This window comes from Nelumbo nucifera, chromosome 1 (genome assembly GCF_055504915.1).
Source record: "Nelumbo nucifera cultivar China Antique chromosome 1, China Antique-T2T, whole genome shotgun sequence".
In the NCBI taxonomy this organism is placed as follows: domain Eukaryota; kingdom Viridiplantae; phylum Streptophyta; class Magnoliopsida; order Proteales; family Nelumbonaceae; genus Nelumbo; species Nelumbo nucifera.
The window spans coordinates 109,942,303-109,950,894 of record NC_142649.1 but is presented as its reverse complement, the minus strand read 5'-3'; the positions used below and the strand labels follow the sequence as shown (position 1 = coordinate 109,950,894).

General features: G+C 32.2%; 1 pseudogene; it reads left to right on the top strand.

Moving 5' to 3' along the window:
- Positions 1-5,747: 5,747 nt before the first annotated feature.
- Positions 5,748-6,522, top strand: LOC148803689 (GDP-fucose transporter 1 pseudogene; annotated as a pseudogene).
- Positions 6,523-8,592: the final 2,070 nt, after the last annotated feature.

Here is an 8,592-nt window from a genome sequence, read left to right as displayed (position 1 = left end):
TTGATGGCATGATTCAAGAGGCCAAGTCTACGAGGTTTTGGGATGCAAAAGGTGCTTTGATGACTGCAATGATTCATTTTCACGTATTTCCAAAGTAGAAGAAGCCCTAGCAAAAAGAATCAACTTCTAACATGACTGAAAGTCAAAAGTCTCATGAGTAGGGAGGAGAAGACGGAAGCTCTTGATGAACTATACTTGTACGCTACAATCAATAGTTAGGGTTTTGAATACCTGAAAATGCAGCGATAAAACATTCAAACAAAATCAAGTGCTAGGGTTAATGGAATAGATTAAACCGTCGTTAACGGAAACGGAGAGACCAGACACAGAGTCGGCGTGTTCAATCCAAACGACATAATCTAGTGGGAAGCGCGGTGCCCATAAGAGTTGACGAGGGATAATTTGGTTCTGTAGTGACACGTGATTCTATAAAACCGACAGACGACAATTCAACATCATTTAAGCAGACTCCGACTTCGGTAGTACGACAAACACCTTGCATCTGTTGCGAATTCCTCCGCAGGGTGAACTGCGGATAGAAAGGACGATGTTAGGTCGGCATAAGAGGTGACCAACCTATGCCGGCCTAGTGAAAACTAGCGGATTGTGTGACATGACGGGCGACTTTTCCCTCAAGCAAGATGTCACCTCCGACCTTCCCAAGATCATGACGCCACATTGATGGAGTTACCTATCGCCCTATCCACTTCGGCTACCATCAGATAAGGACTTTTTGCTTACACGAAGCCCATCTACGGGCGTGAAATCATTTCCGAACTAGATAGGTCGAAGATCTCAAACGTGCTTCGTGGAGCTCACGTTAGTTAGCCTATATAAAGGCGTCCTCCTTTCCCAGAAAATGTATGCGTGATTTAGCTCTTATTACACTACCTCTCTCGCTTTATTGCAATCAAACATCTAGTTCGCTTACTTAAGCATCGGAGTGCCCACCCCAAGAAAATCGAGTTGTCCGCTGTCCGCCAAACGACCAAGCATCAAAGTGCCCATTCTAATCACTTATCTCTTACAACTCGACCAAGCGACCTATTCGATTCAACGTCCAACCTTTCCATCAGAAGGGAGCATCGAATTATACAACATCAATTGGCGTCGTCTATGGGAACACGTTACACAAAAGTTGAGCTCTCACCTGTCTACTGAGTCCTAACTTAATGGCATCCACAAGCAACAACCTTGTCAACAACGCCAACAATAACAACGTGCGTGTTGACGACACTATCATAGGGGGGTAGGACCAGCCCGCACTAAACCTAGAGATTCCAACTATCACAATTGGGCAATTCATGGTCCCCCTAACCCTACCAGATGTCCTTGCCGTGCAAGGTCTAAACCTTCCTCTGCCCACCGTAAATGCGCCTCTCCCAGTAGTCAAGCCATCTATGGTTCTTGTTGGGATTGATGGTTGCCAATTTCACGAGCTAGTGCAATTCATCAATGGGATAGACCTACGTATGCAAATATGGGAGGGTTGTTTTGCTACAATGGCGGAGATGCAACAACAACACTAGGTCGTTGGTCAGAATGTGAACCAAAATCAGCAGCCTGACAACCAAAACCAGAACCAGGTACCGGATCCGCCTCGTTGTCATGACAATTAAAAGCAATTTATTAATTTCATTTATTTCAAACCGCCATGGCACACAACATAAATGATGCTAGCGGGGACTTGTGTGATGCATGGGAATTTAGGGGTGATCATTTCAGCCCGGCCTAGAAATTCCGGGCTGGGGCTTAGGTTTTGTGTTCAGGCTTGGCCCGAGCGTGGGTCTACATTAGGCCCGTAAATTTGAGGGCCGGGTTTGGGCTTAATACTTCAAGCCCGGCCCGACCTGCATATATATAAACTTACACATTTTGTATATAATGTATACATATGTATACATGTTATTTTACATTATATTATATATTTATATATAAATATATAACATGACATGTATAATTTATATTATATGTAATATTTTATATTATATAATGTATAAAATAAGTTTATATGCATGTTATGTCATTTAATATATAGATATGTAATGTTTTATATATGAGTGACATTGGCCCGAAATCAGGCCCGGCCCAGCCTGGGCCCGTATAGACCTGGACTAGGGCTTATGTTTCAGGCCCGAAACCTTAGGCTGGGCCGAGCCCGGGCCGAAGCTATAGCCCTTATCATAAGTGCAAAGCCCGACCCGGCTTGGCTCATGATCACCCCTATGGGAATTGTCATGGAAAGTGAGGCAGTTAATGCAATGTTGTTAAAATAATTAATCTTTATTTTAGTAATTCGTTACAAAAATAATTTAGTAACTTAGTATTTTTGGATTAATTATATTTAATAATTTTTAACAAAATAATAAATTACTACTAATTACTTAATAAAATAATTATTTTTCCATATTATCTGTTAGTGTTCTATTTTGCTTATTTTACTTTATTAACGACTAAATGTTACTATATTATTTAAAATACTTAAATATTAATAAATTTATAAAATTTGGTTGTAGTTAATTAAATTAATCCATAGATTAATTTGTTTAGTCATAATTAAATTAATCTAAGCCTGAGCTTGAGGTTTAAGACTTTGGATTGGGCTTGGGTTGATCCTAAACTTGACCCAATCCACCCAAGTTGCACCCCTAAGCCTAAGAGCAATGTGTGGCATTCGTAATTGAATTGAACCAAACCAAGTACAAACTGTGCATACATTATTTTTGGGGTTTTCATTATTTTTAGATAAAAATTTTTGATATTGAAGTTGAAGGAGCTATAGGGGATGGGCTACCCCTATTGTGTAGCCCAATGATCCAATAAATAAATAAATAAATAAAAGATCTTAAGCTAGATTTTAATAATCTATTAGCAATTTTAAGGTTGTTTGGTCCAACCTAGTCCACATCCCAAGCATAACAATATTTGTCTAGGCTTGGCCCAACCTACCCGCTAGGATTGTAAATGGACTCCAAAAGTCTGTCACCCAATTTGACTATGAATTTGATTATCCTAGATTTGGATGTTAGAACGACTTGCATCCAATTACTAAATGGATCGGATGTAGATTTATCTCCATTTGATCCAATCAAAACCAAAGTAATAAAAATTTATTATTTTATGTATATATGTAGTATAATTATATATATATATATATATTATATATAATTATATAAAGTTTATAATTGATAAATTTAATAGTTTATATTTATATGCCTTTATTATACATATATACTTTAAATTATTAGCTTTTTAAAACTTTTTAAATTTTTGGTCATTTTAAACACAATGAAATAAATGGTTGTGGATTAAGTCAGAATCCGATCCGAAATCCAACATAATAATTGGATGCGGATGCAGATGCAACTGGATCCGATCTAAATTCAATCTGTTTTACAGCCCTACCCACATTATGTGTGAGCTTGGTGAAAATCCATCTAGACCTATCTTAGAAGAAAATAGTTACTTAAGCCTAGAAATTTGTAGGTTGTGTCGGACTAATTAAGTTATAAATGGTAATCCCCTAGTAGGAGTCCTATAATATTCCTAATGGGTTCATTATTAGTTATATTATTTTATTTCATTATAATTTTTATATGAGATGAAAATGGTTCTTTATTACTTTTAATCTCTCTCTCTCTCTCTCTGGAATACAATAGGCTAATGATGGAAGAGGCATATTGAAATAAATGGAATTTTCTCTCTATCTCTCTATCTCACTATTTTAGGTAAGTATTAGGCCTATGCTTGGCCTTGAAACTGTGGCTTTGATACAGGTTCCAGGAAATGATTACCCCTACTCAAACTTCTTTTGATCTATTAAATTAACTAGTTGGAACCCGTGTGATGCATGAATTTTTTTTTGGGTTATGTCTAGTTTCTTTGATGACAATTCAAGTTGCACTTTAGTGAGAGTGGCTAATTTACTATTCTCTAGACAAATCTATGTTATTTTTTTGTATCTTAATGCTAAATTTTTTATTAATTTTAAAATTTTATGGTTTGTAATGATTTTTGTATTATTTTTAGGTAAAAATATTTTTTACCAAAATATATTTTTTGGTTTGTAATTATTTTAAAATAAAGTTGGTTAAGGTAAATTTGATGTTTAAAAAAAATTAATGCATTACATCAACATTTTCTATTTTGAATTCTAATGGAAGGTAAGTATATGCACCAATTTTCAAAACAATATGGGAGGTTTTTGTTTAGGTTAAAAACTTATATAGAGGAGATTCATATAATTGTTAGAAAACACTATGATCTTTTTGTATTTTTCCCTATTTTTAAATAGAATTTAATATTTTTATTTTTATTAATCCTTATTAAAATTTATTAATTATATTAATTTTTTTATTTTTCAATGGAATTTAAGTTTATTAGTAAAACTTAATTATAAAACTAATAATTATTAGATAAATTTGTTTTAGTTTTATAGTAATTTTAAATGGATATTAGTTTTTAATTAATCTTATTACTTTTTATTAATTTATTTGTCTTTTATTATATTCATAAAAATATTTTTATCAATAGTAATAACTAATAGTTATTTATCTTATTTAAGTAACTTAATAAATTATTTTTACTATGATTAATTAATTTTATTATTTAAAATGAATATAAATTGATTATAATTTTTATGGTGTTTTATTTCATGCTTTCAACTCATTATTGATTCCAACAGTTAAATCATTCAAACCATCACTCATCCCTATTTTTAATTTTGGGTTTCCTAAAACCTACTATTTTGTCAAAAACCATTTATTTGGTCAAAACCTATTCAACCTAGGTGGTTGAACCATTGACCCTTTTGATTTAGTTATTGGGTCATGTATTGCAATACACAATGTATTGAAAGCTTTTAGAGGACTTAACTTTGTGCTCAGTTGTTTGATTAGGGTGATATTTTTTGGGTAAATTTTCGTGATCAGACGATCTTTGCAACCCACTATATATAAAAAAAAAACCTCACTTTATGGTCTTAAATTTCAATTTTGGCTCATTTATTTATAAAAATAAAAAATACAAATTAATCATAAAATAATATATTACACACACAAAACGTAATTATATTATATCATATTATACATATATAGATGGATGATTTGTCATGGTTGGATTTGTCCAACCCGAATGGTTGAACCATTAACTCGTGACCTAGAGGCAAAAACTATTCAGCCTTCAAGTCGATTTTTAAAACACTGATTTTATTTGTTGATTGAATTAAATAATATTTATTCTAAAATATAAATTAATTAGTTAATTAACTATCATTTAAATTCAATTAGACTATTTAGCCTAACAATATATCATTGAATATTTCTATTTTAATATAATTATTTTTTATTGATAATTATAATTTAATATAAATATATAGGGAAATTGTCTAAAACTCACTACAACTTTTTAGCATTTCTCTTAAATTCACCATAACTTTTCAAAACGTCCAAGGACCCCATGTCAGTGAGGTTTTGTTTTCCAAAACTCATCATCCCTTAAAGTACCATTAGTGTTCATAGACATAAATTGTCCACATCAACATAGAGGTAATTTTCATGACCAAACTACCCCTGATCAGCTCTATCAACGACCTCTTGATACCTTCAAAGCCCCCAATCAGTTTTTCATGGGAGACAGCTTTCTCCACAGTACACTTATCTTCCCAATAGCAGTAATGAGACCATGATTTTTGACTTACTAAGCTTCCCATCTTCCATTATCCACCATACTCAAGAACTTCGTCAAAGATGGAGATGGAAATCCAAGTGCTTTCATCAAAACGCAGAGCTATGAAACCTCCATGCTATGTATACTTGCCTAGTTTCTTGAAAAGCCAAGGTTTTCTCCCCATCAAAAGAGACAAGCTAGAGCGTGAGAAGTTGTTTCTTGCCTTGTGCATTGCAGTACTTGACCTCTACTTTGGGTGTTTGTGTTCTTGGGAAATTAGGATTTCGCTACCATGACCATTTCAAATTGGAGACTGCAAAGAAATTCCTGCCGGTTGCCATTGTTTTCTACCTCGCAATCTTCACCAACATGAATTTGCTTCATCACTCCAATGTTGATACCTTCATCGTTTTCAGATCTTGTACGCCCCTTTTGGTTGCCATAGCGGATACCAAATTTTGAGAACAGCCCTGTCCGTCAAAACTCACCTTCGCAATTTTGGTGATCATTTTTGGTGGTGCAGTTGGATATGTGGTCACTGATTCAGCGTTCACCCTTACTGCTTAATCATGAGTATTTACTTATTTGGTGATGATTACTACTGAGATGTTACATCAAACACATGGTTAAAAATCTTGGGTTGAACACTTGGGGTTTTGTACTTTACGTCAATCTCGTCTTTGATGATGGCACCCCTGTTCTGGGTTGTGATTAGTAGAGTTATAAATCGGGTTGTGTCATGTCGGCACATGGGCTGAGTTGGACCGTGCTTCCCTCCCCTCGGATAAGTTGGGGGTTGGCATGTGTCGTGCTGTATTGGATTGTGGGCCTAGGCCAATAAGACTCCAAGCCATGCTGGGCTGGGCTATGGGTCAGGCCTGGGCCGAATGGGCCAAACTATTTTTTTTTTACATTTTGATTTTTTTGTTAAGTAAAATTGAAATACTTAACTTTCCTTTGAGAACAAGTGAAGAAATTGAAAAAAAAAATAAAAATTCTAACAAAGAAATGAAAAAATACTTAACAAAATGCCAAATGGACAACAAATTGGAAAAAATAGGAATTTTATTTCATTAAAATTTGAAACTTGAACAATACAATGGTAAAAAATACTTAACAAAATGGAATAAAGTATAAAAATATAATACAATTACAAATAGAAAATTAAAAATTATATTGTTGAAAAATAACAAATAATTTAAATAAACTTGAATAACAAAATTTACAATAATTTTAAAAATGTACAAAATTATTGATTATACAAAAAAATGTTGCCATCATCATTTTTCTTCAAGTTTCACCTCTATCTCCATATTAATTTTGATCATATGCTTTGTCTTGTAATCTATCATCGGATGTATTGTCATACCCTCCTTTGTCTTGTAATCTATCATCAACATCTAGCCACTCTTTGACGCATATGAACATCTCCAAACTTTCATCATCCATGCAGCTTTTTTTGTTATCCAACACCCTACTACTTACACTAAAACAAGACTTCGATGGAATTATAAACACCAGAGGGGTTGGTAGATCACATGCCATGGTGGCAAGGACTGGATAATTTTTTTCGTGTCTACTCCACCAGGATAAGGTATCAAAGTTATTCATTCCTTCTGAGTCGGAGTGTAAATAAAAATCAAGTTCTGTAAATGAACTTGTTGAAGAGGTGGCAATAGATTTCTGCCCCTACTTATTAAAAACCAAATTCTATCTTTTGCACTACTAGAACTAGTCGTTTTAGAAGTGAAAGTTGCCTTGTACAAGTTGTAGATTTTTTATTCATTGCCATATTAGATTCATGTAAACTATACATTTCAAATAATAAACTATTAACTTTTTTCTTTTTGATTTCCAATTTCAATATTCATATTTTCATAATATGATTCAATTAAAATATTTACACCATGTTTTCTAATCCTAGGATCTAATATTTCAACTAAACAATAAAGAGAAGAAATGTTCTCCCAATATTTTTTAAATTTATTTTCCATTATTTCAACACTACTTTTAAATTATGGATTTTTTTATACTTTGCAAAATATTCACTAATCATGAATAATTGATTAACTAAAAGACAACTAGTTGGGTAATAGACACTTGAAAATTCCTTAGTTGCATCATAAAAATTGTGAAAAAATCTCTTATACAAATGGCCAGTTCTCAATCTTCATCAGGTATAATATCATGTGGCATATTTGAATTATAAAAATCAGAAAGAATTTGTTTACAAGGAATAAAACTTTGTAACATAAAATAGGTATAATTCCATCTATATTGAACATCTAACATAAAATATTTAGATTTTAAACCATAATTATGACATAAATAATTAAATTCTTGTTTTCTTGCTCCAAAATTTTTAATATATATAATACAATTTCTAGTTTTAGAAATATTATGGGAAATAATATTTAAATCATCTTGAATACATAAAATTAAGATGTGACATACACATCTAATATGAAATAATTTACCATTAAAATGAAGTTTTAATTGAGATTTTAAAATATTTATTGTTGAATCATTATTGCTAGCATTATCAAAACTAATAGAAAAAAGTTTATTGTCAATTCCATAAGCATATAAAGTATTTAAAATAATTGTAGCTATAGTTGGGCCAATATGTGGCCATTCAAGCCCAGTAAAACTTATAATTCTTTTTTGTAAAAGCCAGCTTTCGTCAATAAAATGATCGACAACACAAATATAACTTATACTAAATTTAGAGGTCCAAATATCAGAAGTAATTACAACTCTCGAATTAAAATTTGATTAAATAGAAATTAAATTTTTTTTATATGAATAAAAAATTTTCTAAGCATATGCTCTAATAGTATTTCTAGAAACGTTTTTTTTTAAATTGAGGATTTATAGAATTATGTAAAAAAAATTTCAAGTTTACTACCCTCACCTAATAAAAAT